This window comes from Dipodomys merriami, unplaced genomic scaffold (assembly GCF_024711535.1).
Source record: "Dipodomys merriami isolate MVZ:Mamm:240054 unplaced genomic scaffold, mDipMer1.0.p SCAF_2409, whole genome shotgun sequence".
Classification (NCBI taxonomy): domain Eukaryota; kingdom Metazoa; phylum Chordata; class Mammalia; order Rodentia; family Heteromyidae; genus Dipodomys; species Dipodomys merriami.
In genome coordinates, this window is record NW_027203837.1 from 30,605 (window position 1) to 49,165 (window position 18,561).

Genomic DNA, 18,561 nt, shown 5'->3' on the forward strand with positions numbered 1-18,561 from the left:
TGTGGCTCAAATGATAATGCCAAAAAGGAAATTAAAGCACAACTTAGGAAGTGGGAAAACCTACCATGCTCCCAGAATGGGAGAATCAAAATTGTGAAAATGACAATACTTCCAAAGGCTATCTACACCTATCAATTGTCCAACCTCATTCTTCAATGAAATATTAAAAGCAATCCAGAAATATATATGGAACAATAAAAGTCCCCAGATAGCAAAAACGATCCATACCAGAAAAAACAATGCTGGTAGAATATCACTAACAAATTTCATACAGTACTACAAAGCGATAGTAATCAAAACAGCTTGGTAATTGCACAAGAACAAACTTGAGGACCAATGGAATAGGACTGAAGTCCCAGAAATGAACACACAGACCTATATCCACCTAAACTTTGAGAAGGGAGCTAAAATATAGAATGGAGGAAAGACAACTTCGTCAGTAAATGGTGGTAGCAAAGTTGGTTCATAACCTGCAGAAAACTAAAGCTAGATCTGTATATATAACCCTGCACAAAGAATCAAATCCAAAAGGATCAAAAACCGCACATTCAAAGCAAACACCCTAATAAACATTACAGAAAAGAATAGGAAAAACTCTAGTGATACTTGTAACCAGCCAAAATTTTCTTAATAGAGACCCAGAAACACAACAAATCAAAGAAAGGTTGGACAAATAGGATTGCATGAAACCGCAGAGCTTCTGCATGGCAAAGGTCATTGCTAACAAGATCAATACAAAGCCCAGAGATTGGGAGAAGATCTTCACTTGACATAAAATGAACATGGGTCTCATATCTAAAATATACTTAGAACTCAAGAAATTAAATCCCCAACAACAAATCCTCAGAGAAACAACTGCCCAATAAATAAGTGGGCTAAAGACTTAACAAGAATCTAATCTGAAGAGGAGATAAGAATGGCCAAAAGACATATTTTTTTAAAAAAGGCTCAACTTATAAATATGTTAGAAACAATTACAAGAAAGAAAATATATTCGAATCCTTAACGGGGTTCATTTCGCCTAAAATCAACTTATCTGATAGTTTCTGCTTGTCTCAGACATATACTAGTTATTGCAAGTAAGGGAAAACATAGGACCTACGTTTCTTTGGGCCTTGCTTACTTCACTTAGTATAATTTTTTCCAAGTCTTTCCATTTCCTAACAAATGGAGCAATTTCATTCTTTAAAAAAAAAAACTAAAAAACCAAAAAACGCCTCAACTTCTCTAGCCAAAAAGAAATGCAAATTAAGACAACCTTGAAATTCCACGTCACCCAAGATAGAATGGCTATAATGAAGGACACTAATAACAACAGATGCTGGAGGGGATGCGGACAGAAAAGTGAACCCTATTGCATTGTTGGTGGGAGTGTAAACTTGTTCAATCACTTTGGAAAGTAGTTTGGAGGTTCCTCAAAAGACTGCACATAGTGATCCCCTTTGACCCAGCAATCACACTTTAGGGTATTTACCCAAAGATTACAAACAAGGGAATACTAAAGCCACCAGCACACCTATGTTTATTGCAACTTTATTTACCATAGCTAAGATATGGAACCAACCTCGATGCCCCTCAGTAGATGAGTGAATCAAGAAAATATGATATGTATATATCCATATATACATAATATGTATTTATACATATATGTATGTATATATACGCACACACACACACACACACACACACACACACACACACACACCTACACACTCACACAATCCTTTTCTATGCCTCCATCAGAAATAATGGCATCACCCCATTTATTAGGATATGGAAAGACTTGGAAAACCTTGTATTAAGTGAAGTAAGCCAGGCCCAAAGAATCACAGGTCCCATGGTATCCCTTATTTGAAATAACTAATACATGTGTAGGACAAGCAGAAATAGTCAACAGCAAATATATAACCATATAAGATGATATGAAGTAAAATGAGCACTAAGACAGGAACCCGGGTGGTTTTTGTTTCTTGCTATTGTTTTTAATGTACTTATAATGTACTATGTGATTTTCTTTGTTCCTTTGGTATGTTCTTCCCCCACGGTATAACCTCTGTTATCACTGTATTTTTTTTGCAGTGCCATGCATCTTGTATATACATTTTTATAATTTGGCGATAGGAAGGAAAGAAAAACAAAAGGTTTAATTATAACAATGACCCATTGTAACAATGAGATGTACAAGACACTAGGTTGGGGGCTGGGAAAGTGGATCAGTGGTAGAGCGCTTGCCTTGCATGCATGAGGCCCAGGGTTCGATTCCTCAGCACCACATAAGCAAAAACAAAAAAAAGCTGGAAGTGGCGCTGTGGCTCAAGTGGGAAGAGCTGAGGGACAAGTCCCAGTCCCAGAGTTCAGGCCCCACAACCGGACCAAGAAAAAAAAAAGGCACTAGGTTGAAAACAAACTTTACCATTTGTGTGAGGGAGGGTGGGAGGGATTGCAGAGGTTAGGAGGAAAGAAATGGTAGAGGAAAGACAAAGGCGCAGGTAACAATGCTCCCTAGGAAATATAATCACTTAACTGTAACCCCTCTGTAAACTATTTTACAATGCAAAAAGATTTTTTTTAAGAACAAGTAGTTCCAACAGTGAAGGAGGAAGCTGACAGGATGTGAGGCCTGTGAGTTCCTGTTTCAACACTAGCACAAGAAAGGCACAGTGGAGAATTAGGTAGGTGTATCCCATTAGTTTTGAATTTAGACACCAACATGCATCACAACAAACCTTCATCTCAGACATAAAAAAAAAGGGGGTAAGAAAATTTCAATTCAAAGAACTATGTCAGCAAAGGAAAATTGATCAGTAAAACAAGTTCCCAGATACAGCATTTGCAAAATTGTGAGAGACAGATGGAGAGAAGGGGGACTGAAATAGATGAACACACAGGCAGGAAAATATATAAAAAGTGAGAGAAAGAGAGAAATGATGAAAGCTTATGAGTAGGAAACAGAATGAAGAGAGTAAATAGAGAAAAATATCTTGTGATGACACCTTAAGAAAAATACAGAGGGTTTTCTAGGAAGACAACACACTATATCATCAAATATCATCAAGTTTTATGTAGTCAAAGACCAGGAAGCAGTCCAAGAAATATTGGAGGGTAATTTAATTACATATATCTTACTAAGTAATATCTAACATTGGAAGGTGTGTGTGTGACCACACTATTTCAGATACTCCAGTAAAACCTCTTTAACATAATTCAACATTAGTCATAAGGAGGTGATCTCTGACAAATTGTCAGCAAATGTCCACTTTACATAACAAGTGACTCCCTCAATGGCATTGAATCACAAAACAAGTGTGACTATTTTTTCTCACATCAGAAAAATCTAAGCAAGTCTGCCCTCAACTAAGACAGGCTGTAACATTTTATAATCTACTCATTCTAAAAACCATCTTTATCTTATTTAGGAACATGTTCTTGAAGGTGAATATTTTTTTTTCTGTTTTAAATCTTGGATAAACATAGCTTCCTAAAATGGAATGTGAAAAATGAGAAATAAAAAACAACTCACCAGAGATCCTCTCATTCTTTCTTCCTGTTGCCAATGAAGAGAAGATTCTGGAAGCATGGCTTAGAGAAAAGGCAATTGACATAGTCAGGAAAGAACCTGTGTGATTATGCCTCAGATTTTCCTGCTCAAAACATTATACATGGAGTGAAAAAGCACAAAGCCTTCTTATGGGAGAAGAATCTTTGATGTCTCAAGTAGAGTATTAAATGCTCCACTGAAGATGACTCCACAGTCCATTAGTTGGTAGAAAAACAGTATTCTAGGTTAATATACATACAGAATTCATAAAAACTAAGGTTCCTAAAAATAATTGAATAATTAAAACAAATATCCAAACTTTCAATACCACTAGTTATTAATGAAATACATTTATGGTTGTATGAACTATTTTTCTATTAATTAAAATGGATCCTAGGACTCCATTGAGCTTTTGTACTCTATCTTATTCATTTATACATTTAAACTCCATGGAAAGAATATAGGTTATAACTCAATACTTTTTCCCCAAAATTATACAAGAAAATATATACAATACATATTACTTGTATTATAATATTTCAGTAATGGTTTTCAAATGGCACATTTCCCTGCATCCAAGTACTTGGAGCACCCTTGAGCAATAACTTGAAATTTGTCAGTTAGCCTACTTTACATAATCAGTAAGGATTATGTAAATAAAGTTTTGAGAAGTCCCTAATGCTCACTTTCCTAAACAATCATATGAAGAATTGTGGCCATTCTCCTTGAGATAAAGGGCTTAATGAAGATGTAACAAGAAATATTAAGCATAGGAGTGACAGAACATCACAGCTAAAGAACCAGAAGATTAAAATCTTATGTTGCACAAATAATACTAACACAAAATTCTAAGCTGAGGATACCCCAAAATGCAGACTTATAAAAATAAAAAGATAAAAACTCATATGCTTTTTCTTATATTGATTGTTTGGCTTTTACACAGGAAATGCTACTATCCAGAGTTTTTCTTTTTTACACAACTACATGGATTAGAAACTCTTAATATAAAATAACAAACTTTACAGTGATATGTATGAAATATGAAAACCTACTCTGTAAACTTCAGTTAGGTCGTTTGTGCTAAGGAACAGTATGAATCACTGAAAAGCAATATTTGCACATTCATTTTGGATTGTTCCACATCACAAGAATGGCTTCTTACTTTTAAAAAGATACATAGAAATTTCTGTAGGCTAATTATCCACATTCAAATACTCAAAACGACAATTGTTCTAGATTTCAGGTTGGGATATTTTCTTCTTGTTTTGGGATTTAGACTATCATCCTTTAAATTTAAAGTCTTCTATTTCATATTATTTTATTACAAACATAATCTATATTTAAAAGAGTTTATTTTGTAACTGGGCTCTGGTGGCTCATGGTTGTAATCTTAGCTACTCAGAAGTCTGAGATCTGAGCACCACAGATTGAAGCCAGCTGGGGCAGGAAAGTCACTGATCTCCAATAAACTACTAAAATACCTAAAAGTGGAGATATGGCTTAAGTGGTAGAACATTAGGCTGGAACAAAAGAAGCTCAGGGTCAATGTCCAGTGCTTGAGCCCAAGAACCAGGTCTAGCACACAAAAAAGAGCATTTTATTGTATTGTATTTAAATTCTATTGAACAATTGTTTTGGAATACATATTTAGGCAGTCTCTCATTTTAAATGATGTAAAATAGGCTCATTAATCTAGTGGAGAAATTGTAACTTGTCAAGAACAGATAAAGTGGAGAATATCCATGTTAGTAAAATTTTATGCTAGGAAAATCCATAAGAAGTGCAAAGGATAAAAAGGGATCAACATGTTTCACTAACATATTTTAAAGGAATGTTCAAGCTTCATTGACTTCAATTCCCATGAAGATTTTCTTAAGTGAAATAATACTTCTTTGAGAAGATTGAGATAAAATGGAGAACACTACCTAAAACTATGTTATATGTTACATTTAAAAAACATACCACTTTGAGTAAGACACAGTACTTTAATTTCCTTCTGTAACACTCGATGACACTTTCTTAACTGCAGGTAAAAACCAACGCTATAAGGCTACTATCAGTATATCCACAGGTGAGACATTTGAGAGATCATGTACAAGAATTGATCGTGTGAACAGGCTGAATAAATTAGTAAGAACAGAGATAGATACATTCACTTGTGACAATAATTCCTCCTCCACAAACCACAGCTCCATGTCCCTTCTGAGAACTAGGTTCTGACTGATTCCTCAGGCAAGTTCATTTCCCCTCCTACTAGTTAGTATAAACCTTCCAACAGCATCAAGTGATTGAGAGTGTTAGAGCAAATAGTACCACCTGAGTCTTGTGCTCTAGGGAGTAGAACTAATCTTTGCTTAAAGCAAGGAATCTGAAAACCTTTTGCCCTTCCTTTGCCTTTCTGCCTCTGCTCTGTAGGGCTTGTCAGAGTTGACAATGTATCCTCCTTCAAACATTGCTAGGCTTCATTGCTTAACAGAAAGAAAAAAAAAAAACAGGACCATCACACACTACTGTAATATCTCATGTATACCTGTTCCTAGTAAAAAGGTCTAGTACAAACATTTGTGAACTAAAGCCAGGAGTACTAAGAAAGCTAACAATGTAGGAGAAGAGCAGAGACACCTCTAGGAGAAACAACACAGAACCCCAAAAAACAACTGCAATATAAACGTACAGAAATCAGGCACAGACCTCACAATTTTACTCCAATTGTTACCATGCTCATCTTACACCTGGGCAAAGATAATAAAATCACGTGTTAACTGAAGAATTTCACCATCATGGAAATATAAATGCACATTTTCTCCTATTCTGGAGAACCACCCAACTTGCTGTCAGAACATTGCAAGCCAGTTTCTGGCACCTGGAGGCACAAGGGCTGTGGCAGCACAAACTCTTGAGCTCTGAACATATCATTAGCCTCATGCTGGAGGAACATGTGGAGGATCAATTTTGCCTTGTGTTTTGCATCCAGCTCACAGTTCCTACCTGTTATTGGTTCTGCAGCCTGAGATCCTTTCAAGTTACACCTCCCAAGCTTCACAGAAGAGAAAACTCCCAGCAGCAAGGCAAAGGGAATGAAACTGGAATTTGCAGGCTGAAAATACCCACAGTGGGTGGGGAGGCACATGTGCAGAAGGATCTTTGCCCTGCTTTGAAAAAAAATAAAAACCCTGCACTTTCAAAGGATCTGTGCTGTAACATAGACTACAATTCCCACAATGCATCTTGCCACTCTAAGAGGAAGTAGGTTTCCACCAGTTCTAGGCCCTTTCTCTGAGGATTGCAATCATGCATGGGGAGGTTTTCTCCAGCTTCACATGAGCATAGGTGAGTTGTTTTTTTTTTTTTTTTTAAATGAAAATCACTGTGTGTCTCCTGAAACATTGTTAGACTATCTGAGAAATGGACAAGTATTGGAAGCATGAAATAAGTTGGCTTTTTAATTCTTAGATCTACTAATGTAGCAGAGGTTATGAAACTTTTCTTTCTGTTTCTGTTTAAAAGATAAGTTCTGTTGAATGTAAATTATATCTGATTTCTTTACATTTTGGAATAGCTCCCTGTTCAATATAAAAAGGTATTGGCAGGCACTAAACGGATTCTTGGATCATTTTTCATGATTAATGTATACACTGCAATAAAGTAACAGAAATTGCTATATATACAGCAAAATCCTTGCACCAATTAAATTTTTAAAAAAATCTAACAATTTCCCAGAAATGCCCAAATTCCATTTTTGAAATCTTAAGTAGATTTTGGCTGTTTCCCAAGTTTTCCTTTCCTTTAAGGTTCTTTACTTTTCTTTGATGTTCATTGTTGCTATTGTGGCTTCAACTCATGGTGTTCCCATTAACTTTTCTTTAAAAATTTGTTCAGCTAAATAGTGAAAAAAATCCTGTGGGTGGGAGGAGTGGTCTTAGAGAAGGCACCTCACCACCATTACTGTTCAAACTGATGATGGATTGGGGAGATCGGGGGAATGTGGGTGAGGTGCAAGTGTGAAGTGAAGGATGAGTCTCTGTGAAGCTTGATGGCTTGGGCCAAACCAGTGTGTTTTTGTCTTTCTGTTTGCATGCCCTATTCCAGTGTGAATTCCTCCCTCTTCTATGATCCTAAAAGTTCCTCTCAATCACTCTAAGCTAAGTCATATTGTCTTCCCATGTGTTACCCATTAGACTTTGGAATAAATCTTTGTTATCCCAGGTCCTGAGTGTGGGAAGAGTCAGGGCTACTTCTAGAAACCAGGCTTGTGTCCTGACCTCTGGCATTTGCCACAGTCAGGAATTCTCAGGCATCATTTGGGACAACACAGTTCCTTTACTGATAATGCAGCATCACCAGAGAATTCCTAACTTCCTAAGCTCCCTAGCAGCTCTTCTCAAAATAAATGTGTAGGCCTAATCTTTCTAGGCCCAGTGATACAACTGTAGTCCAGCAACTTCTAAGCCTGAGTAGGGAGGATCATTCAAGCTCTCAAGTCCTGCAAGAGGAATTAAAAACAGGAAGCTCCATTATTACCCCAATTCCTTTCATTTTTTTTCAATTCCAGTCCTACAAATGCATTATTTCTTTACCAAAAATAGGTCCATGCCTCTAAATGATTTTTGTAATTGAAAAATTCTCATCGTCCTATGACTTAACACAATTTTATAGGGAAAGGCTAAAAATTGAAAAAAGACCCTACAAGCATATTTTCAATGTGTTAGTTGTTACTTTCTTAATGCAATGGCCTCTCTAATTTCTCTCCTTCCTAACTTACTTGAGACCCTACAAATGGATGGAACTCAGTTTGATTACCTATAAGAACATCAGTCTTGTTATTTATATTACATCTGGGGCCTAGTGACCACAAAAGGTCCTTTGGAAAACTATTAACACTCACTGCATAGATAGTGAAGTAAAAGAGATTATTTTGTTACATAAATAACCTCCCCATGTTTTTCAGAGAGAAGCCCAAATACCAAATGTGGAACTAGGAATAACTACTGACAGTGCTGATATGTCAGAGAAGCTATTCCTATCAAGGTGAACTGTGTTTTCAGTTTATGACTGAACTAAATTCCTTTCTTTTTAGTCCCCTTCTTTGTAGAGATCTTCATTTCTTTGGTTTTCAATCCCAAATAATTTAATAATTTTACTGATATCCCTTCTTTGAAAATAGATCTAACCTCTTTTATGTGCCTGATATCGCTCTTGGGTTCTTTTCCATCATGGCTTCTTCTGAGATGAGCTTAGTTAGAAGGGCTAACACTTGTGCAAAAGATCTGATAAGTTTACGGGTTTTATGAAGGAATCTGGGTGGATTCAATTGACTGGGTGAGTTTGTACTGATTTATATATAGCATTGATTTTATATTTTAAGTTAGGTAAATGTAATCTTACTGCTTACACCAAAGCAATAAATGTGTGTGTTTATATAAATAAATATAAATGTATGTTTCTATGTCTGACTATCTTCAACATAACTGCAAACTTTTATTTTAAAGCAATATCAAACTCAAGAATAGTAATTGGTTTAGCTGGTATTTCAAATAAAGAAGGAAGATTTTTTTTCTTGCCTCAAACCATCAGTATTTATTGAGCATTTATATTGTACTAGGCACAATAGAACATACAGAAAATATTGCCCCTGCTCTAGAGGATCTTACATTTTATAAGAAAAAACAACTGTACCTTTTCAAATGGCATTTTTGTTCGCTGTTTTTTGTTAAGTACCAAGGAAATATTCTGTAGGATGATATTTAGGTTTAACAGCCTCATCATTATTGGGAGAAGAAACATTTAATGACAAAAATGACAGACAGACCATTTGGGATAGAGTTTATAAGATATACACAATCTCATCAAGTAAGGTAAGATGTGCTGCAGTAGAGGATGTTGGAAATAGTTTATAGTATGCAAGCAAAGGACCAAAGGATCTTAGAGAGTATGTAGAGCCAGAAAGATCATGTTTCCATTTCCAAAGTACACAGCCACCAAGAAAAGTGACAAGGCAGAAGGCTAAAAAAAGAAGGAAATCTTATGTACCTGACAAACAGAATGATAAAAATCGAAGGCAAACTGTACCAAGAAGTTCTGAAAAACCAAAACTGATTAGGAAGCATAGAATTTACAGTTAATGCTATTCAATGGCCAATTTTCCACTCCTCAAAGGAGAAAAAAAAAACACTTTTGTTTTTGAGGTGCGAGGAGAATGGGGAATATGGGAGGTGTTTGGTAGTTACATAAGTAATTTTTTTGTTATGATAAACTTTGTACTTTAACTCGGTAAAAGCCTATTCCCTGCCAAAAGGGACTAATGAACAATGTTCTAATAATGTACAATTTCCTTAGAGGAGATTCAAACTCAAAAGAATGATTTACATGAAAAATAATAGAGAAAGTAGTTGAAAAGTCCATTCAAAAATGTTTTATTCCACTTAAATGAACTTAATACATGTGTTCTTAAAAATTATGCTTGGATTGTTCATGAAAATTTCAAAAGACATTAAACAAAGAAGGCCATCATATTATTTCCCTTTAATCTTGGTTTTTTTTTTTAACAACACATGTGTTTGAGGCACATAGCAAAAAAGAAAAAAATCACAGAAGGAAAAAGAATCTAAAATCAAGTTAAATACATAGGATTTTTTTTATTGTGAAAATACCGTACAGAGGGGTTCAATTACATGGGCAAGATAAGGAGTACATTTCTTATCAAGCATTGTAGCCTCCTCTTTTGTTTCCCCTTCCCATCCCTTCCCATCCTCCCCCCGCCCCTCAACCCAATCCTGCTCTCCCCCTACCAAAGTTGTAAAGTTCATTTTTCCACCTAACTTCTTCCACATAACATCTCATTGTTGCAATGGATCCACCAATATCCCTATTTAAACTATTTGTTTTTTCCCTTCCCCTCCACAAATTATACCAATCTCAAATAGCAGAGGATATAACATGGGGGAGGGACATACAAAGCAACAAAGAAATAATATTGTAAATGTGTTAGAAACAATCACATGAAGGAAAAAAAAAAACATTTGAATACATATCTTAGGGTTCATTTCCCTAACATCAATTTATCTGACCTTTTCTGCTTGACTCAGACATATACTAGTTATTGCAAATAAGGGAAATTATCGGACCTAAGTTTCTTTGGGCTTAATATAAATTTTAATATAATAACTTAATATAATTTTTTCCAAGTCTTTCCATTTCCTAAACATACGGATTTTTGTTTATGGCTTTGCTGAATATACATGAATTGTCAATACCAAGCAGTTCATTTTTTCTACACCTTTACTTTTAAATCAGTTTTAGGTTGTCTAAAACATTGAAATACAAATAAAATGTGTAGCAAAAATAGTTTGAGCAAATACCAGTAACTTCACAAATAATGGAATGTGAACCGTTTCTGCCCTTATCCAGAGTTAATTGGGTCACAACTTTGTCTGAAAGAAAACTTCTGGTGCTGTAGTCAAAGGTGTGCTCACTGAAATAGACTCTTCCACAGAAATACATGATTGTAACTTGGAAAAGCCATGGAATATCTGTTTGAGTGACAGCCCCACCAGTGCTCCAAAACTTTATAATACCCACAATAACTACACCTTGACTGGAACCATTTTCCCTCTTATTCTCCACCAGTACAAACCAATATGTAGGAAGATTTCCTCACTTAGACATGGAATTAGTTTCAACACTGGCACTTGTGAAGTCACCATGAACCAAAGCACATGCCAAACATTTATAACTTGTTTAAAAATTCCACATCGTCATACTGGCCAACTCATGATAAAAACGGATAACTCACTAAATGTTAACAGGCTCTACTCTCCTAATCTGAAACAAGCAAACAGAAAACACATGGGAAATACAGAAATTAAAATAGAAGTAACATAACCCACATAAAGTATAAAGTTCAGCAATGACTTCATCAAAAGCTGTCTTTTCAAGAAAGGAAACTTCCTCTGGGGAGTTCAGAATTTCATAATAGAACACTGAGAAGTTAAGGGCCAGACACAATCTGATAGGATGCATTGGTTGCATTTACTTTTTGCTGATCTCAAAAACTTCTTGGTATGCTTGGAGTGACTGATTCACAATTCCTTTCTTGTCATCACCAGCAGCAACCTCAGACATGATGTGGTAGCAGTCTTTCTTCATTTTCAAATAAAAGACTTTGCTCTCTGCTTGTGGAGCATTAGGGATCAAGAACTTTTCCAAAAGAGACAGTATATCATTGCAGATATCTCTTAGCTTGTTCTCAATTCTTCCTGTGTTCTCACACGATTTGCTGCTTTTTCTCAGCACCTTCTGTCTTTTGCTCAATACTTGAAACTACCCTCCAAGATGACCTATGGGTTCCAATAAGCAGCTGAGAGTTGATTCCTTTCCTCATTAGGTAATTCAACTTCTTGCTCACTTCCAGACTTGATGCAGGCTGCCATGTCACCATATTGCTCAGCTTGCTTGGCCACTTCGGCCCTCAGCACCATCTCATTTCTATCCATGACTGGATGTTCTGTGTCCTGAATAGGTGGTGGAGGAAAGACAGGGAGTCATTGGTCTCTAGGACGTCTTGGTGGCATAAGCAGGGGTGAGGCTGAGATTTTGTCCCTGGATCTCACAGCTCACAGGCTCTAGCAACTTTGCAGCCATGGGGCTTCTGCACATCCAATTTTATTATTTTTCCATGTCACCAATATCCTTAAATCTCCCTGAAAAGTTCACAATCAGTTAAAGTACATTTTGCTTGCTTCTCATTTTTGTCATTTTAAAATGATTTCATATGCAGCATTATAATAACTTGTGATTGTGGGATTTATTTGTTGAAACAGTACGGCCTATGGCAGTGTGTATGGTGCCAGGTGTTCAATGTGCACATTCTAGGATGGCCTCACACCATGATGATATGATGAACAAAATCTTGCCTTCTACTCCAAGTGTCACTCAGAGCCAAGAGATTCACAATTTTGAACAGTTGGGACATGCTCAAGTTTCTGTCTAAAGTCTTGAGAAATGGGAAAAAAGAGCTATTGGTATAGAGATACCTTCATACAGAGTTTCTGAATGCTACTTTTATACTGGAGACTGCTCAATGTTACTTCATCTATATTCCTCATCTTTTAAAAAATTCTGCAATTTTTTTAATGTTGTTTAAATGTGCAAGAAAATTCCATTAAATTACTAAGTTTTTATTTAAGTTTTGTGATGAAACCATTTTTTAAAACATTTTCTACGGCTTGGAATATGGTTCATTGGTAGAGTGCTTGTCTCACATACATGAGGCCATGGGTTTGATTCCTCAGCATTACATGAACAGAAAAAGCCAGAAGCAGTGCTGTGGATCAAATGGTAGAGCACTAGCCTTGAGCTGAACAGCTGAAGGATAGCACCCAGGCCCAGAGTTCATGCCCCATGATCTACAAAAATATATATGCATATTTTTTAACACTGAGCCACTTTCCGAGCCCTATATGCATATTTTTTAAAGTTAAAATATCAAGACACATTTAATAAAAAGCAAAGTTGCTGTTCAGGCAAAAAATTGTTATTATCAGCCAAGAGAGAAATAAGCCAGGAAGGTTTGATTACCAGAAGAGACATGGCATGGTACCTGGCTCCTGACATCCTGGAGGGGGGAGGTAAGACTTTTTCCACTTTAGGATTACAGTAGCCAGAGGAGGTAGCAGAGATATTTAAAGGTACCAGAGTCAACAGGTGTCATGGACTCTTTTGGCTACTTCCTGTTGGGGAGGTGAAGGAGTCACTGGCGCTGGGGACATTAGGGTCCAGCAGGGCAATGTAAATGATGTCTCCAGTTGCCTGTAGTAGCAGGATAGTCATGACTTGCTCCCAGGTGGTGTCCTGGGTGGGGATTGTTATCCAGTTAAAGGAGACTTTTGAATAGATCAGGTAAAAATATGACAAGGTACCAAGGTCAGTTAACATGAATGGCATAGGAGAACACACATTAGCCATGGGCCAGAAAAGTAATATTTGAAGCATAAGCCCCTAATAAGGTAAGTAGGGAGAAAGGGGGTGTCTAGTGTCTTTTGGACAACTAGGAAAGGGAGAAGATAATGGACTAGGAGGAGAATACCATTCAGAGGCTACTATAAATACCAATAGCAAGTAACAAAAACAATAGTGGAACTTTCTGTCCCCTTAGAAGATAGACAGGTATGGAAATTTAGGTGGGCAAGCAACTGTTTCTATTGTTTTCCCAGCTCTGATTAATTTTGAAAGGGCAAGCCTAAAGTGACTCCATTTAGGATGTCATCTCCTCTTACTGCTCTCCATGGTTTTCCATTGTTGGACTAATTTTGTCCTAGATGGTACAGGGTGGGGGGAGTGAAAGGGGGTTTCCTAGTCTCTGTTGCTGGGATAGCTTGTCCTAATTGGCATTGAATGGTTTGAACTCAAGGTCTGGGCACTCTCCCTGAGCACTTCTGCAACGCTAGTATTCTACCACCTAAGAGAGTTCCTTGGAGGTGAGATTCCTTGAGCCATGCCTCCAGACTGGCGCATGGCTTATTAGCTGGGAAATTTAGTCTTAGAGAGATTCTTTGTGCTCAGGATGGCTTTGAACTGTGGCAAAAGGAGTCTTTGCCACGAAAGCCCTTTTTATTTCCAATTAAAGCAACAAGGAAATCAACAAGATTGAGGTTACCTAAAACTTATAAACAATTGAGTAACAATTATTTGCCAGAGTTTTGTAGTAAATCCAAGTAGATGTTTTTAAACTGCATCTGATTGGCATTCTAAGTACCATCCCTTGGATCTGGGTAGCCTGTTTAGAGTCACTTATATACAACATTTAACCTTTAACAGATGTACAGACCCTTTTTGGGGCTGTAGCATCATATCTTGTTTAACATTTTGGTTTGTAAAAACATTTTTCTGGCTGGATGAGGAACCTGATCTGTACTGGTTGCAGCAATGTCTGCCTCTGTAGGCAGTTAGATCTCAAAGGGGACCTAATCTCAAGTACACACAACTTTCTTTCCTTAGCAGATGAATTAATGTATCTGGGCCAGCTCAAAACTCACTGCCAATTGGGACTTTGAGCAGATACAGGTGGGTTGGTATTTGAATTATCCCTCATATTTTACAACTTTAGCTTTTACTACACACTATCTTAGATGACTGGGAAGTCCATGCTGAGTTAGCCAAACATGAGCATTAAGCATGCCTACAAACTATCTTCCCATGACTTCCGTACTCTGTTCAAGCTTTGAAGAGACAAGCACAAGTGACTTCAGGATCTGATTCCATCTCTGCCATCCAATGAGAAGTGGCTTACTGCCTCTGCATATTCCATTTTCACGGTTCCAGGAATGCCTTTGTCTATGTGGAAATAAATGAATCTTTGGCAGTTTCCTTGGTCGGTTAGTGGACTTGAACTCAGGGTTTGAGCATTGTCCCTCAGCTCTCCAGATCAAGGCTAGTACTTTGCCACTTTGAACTCCAAACCAACTCTGCTTTTGAACACTCTGCTGGCAGGTTAGAGATGACAATCTCACAGGGACCTTTCTCTGCCAAGCCTGGCTTGACACCAGTTTTCAGATCAATGAATCTTTACTTGCGGGCATATTTACTCCAACTAAAAGCAAAAAGATGGTCATTGGAAGTGGATTTATAAGCATGGTTTTACCTTTAACTTATTAAGGGCCAACATTCCATGTGACAAACTAGTCCTCTATCCTTTATTGTGGGCCTTTTGGAAACTATTACAAAAAACCTATAATGGCAAACTAGGTTAAACAATCATTTGGTGATCCTAATTTATCTTTTCTGCTTTGAAATAAACTTTAGGATAATTTTCCCTTTTAAACTTTTCTTTGTCTGGGAGGCCTGCCACTACCCACAAGTTACCAAATTTTTCACAAAGTGTAGGCCATTTTTAATCCCTTTTCAAAAGCCAGTTTAATTTGCATTTAAGTGCTTCATTGAAACACTGGGCAACATCCTTTTTGTCTTGGCTGAAAGTTTGAACATACTCTATGTACCTACAAATGCATTAGACAGCCACAAGGATCATTTTTACCTGTAATTTACCCTGCAAAATATCTAGCGGAGTACTGTTTTTGCTTATCTCTGTAATCCCATACATATCTGTAAGTATTCTGCAAGCTCTTGTTCCTCATTTTTTTGTCTAGATTTTTAAAATTGCTACAGAATTAAATTTAGCAAAACCATAACTTAATTGTCATCTTTTACACCCATCTTCGTGGAACTGGAAAAAGCAATATTAGTGAGGGTAGAGAAATATTCATCCTCATGAGAAATTCACTTTCAGCCTCCATAACAGTGAGAAAACACAGGCTCTCCACATTATCCACACTAGTGTTTTATTATAACTCACTCAGAACAACATCATAATGGACTAAAAGTGAATCAGTCACAATTGACGCATCAGCAGTAATTAATTAAATATATAAAGAATGTACTAAAGTCATTTTGGGGTTACTCATACAAAGCCAAATGCTTATGAATCATGTTTTCATTTCCCCACCAAAGAAACTAGAAATGGAGCTGTGATTCAAGTGGTACTTGAGCAAAAGTACTTAAGGAGAGGGGCTAGGCTTTGAGTTCAAGCTATAAGACTTCTACCCACACACAAAGAAAATGTATTCCCAAATATGTGTTCTTTCATTTTTTCTGAATGTTTCATGAACTTGGGGATGAAAGATGATGAGACAGATTTTACTCCTGTACACATTTTGTAATAAACCAGGGACAACATCCAGGCCCAGAATTCAAGACCCACGATGGAAGAAAGAAAGAAAGAAAGAAAGAAAGAAAGAAAGAAAGAAAGAAAGAAAGAAAGAAAGAAAGAAAGAAAGAAAGAAAGAAAGAAAGAAAGAAAGAAAGAAAGAAAGAAAGAAAGAAAGAGAAAGAAAGAAAGAAAGAAAGAAAGAAAGAAAGAAAGAAAGAAAGAAAGAAAGAAAGACAGAAAAGAAAATATAGGGAAGGAAACATACAATAATTCAACACTTTAACCCAGGAAATTAGAAGGGTTCCTGTAGTTTATGGAAGGTTTTAAATACATAATAATTACTCATGAAGTAGACTAGGGAATGGTGTACTTGGTAAGCAGCATCAAAAATCTACTGAAGAGTAATCTTTGTTTTAATAAGACCAAGAAAACACAGGATGAGCAATTTCCATCTGTAATGTACTGCTCAGAGTAGAACTCAGAAAGAAATCAGATTTAAATGAGATAAGACTTTGTAAAGCAATTACACCAAAGAAAGCAAGAGCAAATCTGGATGCTGGTGGTTTACACCATCTATCCTAACTATTCAGGAGGCTGAGATCTGAGGATCAATGATTAGCTTCAAACCATTATCCAAACCATAATCATCAGTGTTCAGGGCCATAGAAGTCCAGCTTTAGAGATTTATTTTTAATCCACATGTAATGTCCAAGAGTTAGGGTTCATTCACAGATATGAGATGTCACCGGTGCTGCCCCAGCCCCCACCTTGTTGTAGCTGAGTAGCAGGACAATCATATTCCCTCACAGGGTGCCTCACCATCCCAGAGAATGAAGATTGCAGACTATCCCCCAGAATGCTCCAGTGTCAAAACAAAATAGTAAAATATTAACCCAGATAGAATAGACACACAGAAGTAAAGGAGATCTCACCAAGGCAGTTTAGATCTGTGAGGAAGGGAGCCTAGACACTCTACCCAGAATCAAGCAGGCATGCCAGGCAGGGTGGCCCTTGAGCTTTTTATCCTAACATAAGGATTTGTGATGTCTCTGAGCCACAGTAGGGGTTGGGCTCACATTCTTTGATTGACTCTCAGGGACTGATTTAAGGAATGTGGTAAGCATTCTGTCTGAAAAAGAGTCTGTTCTTTTAACTCCATTGGTAAGGAATCATACCCTTGACACAGCTGACTGGTTATGAACAACTCAGCTGATGGTTACAGTTTGAAGTTAAGCTGTGAATTATTCCAGTAAATGTGTGTTAACAAATGGTAACTTGCTGCAAGTTGGAGACACTTTGGTTTGACAGCATAGATTGCTTTTTGTCAAAATAGCTACAAGAAAATGCAGATTACAAATGCTCTATAACTTAAGAACTGTGCAACTTTATTTCACAAAATTTTCGGAGAGTCTATTTCTGGTAATCAAACACCCATTAACAAAAAAGACCAGAATTAAATGAGATATTATTCTATGCAAACTACTCACAGATTATTTTTTGTATTTTTGTTGTTCTTGTTTGTGAGGCTTGAATTTAGAGCCTGGGCATTATCCCTGGGTTCATTTTGCGCAAGGAAGGTGCTCTACAACCAAAGCAGTGGTTTTCTGGTGGGTTATTGGAGATAAGAGTGTCTTGGAATTTCCTGTCTGTGCTGGCTTTGAACTGAGATCCTCAGAATTCAGCCTCCTGAGTAGCTAGGATTATTAGGCATGAGCCACCAGTACCTATCTTACTTTTGTATTTTCTAACTTACACTCAAACCTGCAACAAGAACATGCATTTTAGTGTCAGCTAATTGTGCTTAACCATCCTTTAATTGAGAGTAAGAAATTAATGGAATGTCTAAGCCTGCTCAATATGATAGTCACTAGTGAATCATACATAGTTATTAGACATGTAAACATGTGGTTAGTACACAGGACTAACAGTACACAGTTGGCTGCAGTTGGGGCCAGGTGAGATAGAGGAGCACAAACAAACTGTGTATTAGAGAAGGACCCTGGCAACTTTACTATTCTAATATCAAGACAAAGGCTCGTTCAATCCCTGTTCTCTCTTATGGGAACATGGTACACTAGGTGTGGGATAGAGACCTGGGAGGTAGGGGGGACAGATTCAGAACCAGATTAGAAACTTGCAGTAAGGAGTGAGTGAATAGTGAGACTAGCACAGTCTGGCAGTCTGGAGGACTGGATGGATTATTTGGAGGGTATTTTTGTGATGTAAAAATATGTGGACCAAGTTGTAATATGAGGAAAGAGACCAGAAAATTATGCAGTATCCAGTATCCCTGCTGTCTGTCACTCATTCATCCCCTAAG

The 18,561-nt window shown here is 37.0% G+C and overlaps 1 pseudogene; it reads right to left on the reverse strand.

Annotated features, from left to right (window-relative positions):
• Window positions 1-7,376: 7,376 nt before the first annotated feature.
• Window positions 7,377-12,030, reverse strand: LOC138835919 (14-3-3 protein zeta/delta pseudogene; annotated as a pseudogene).
• Between the last annotated feature and the right edge of the window lie 6,531 nt (window positions 12,031-18,561).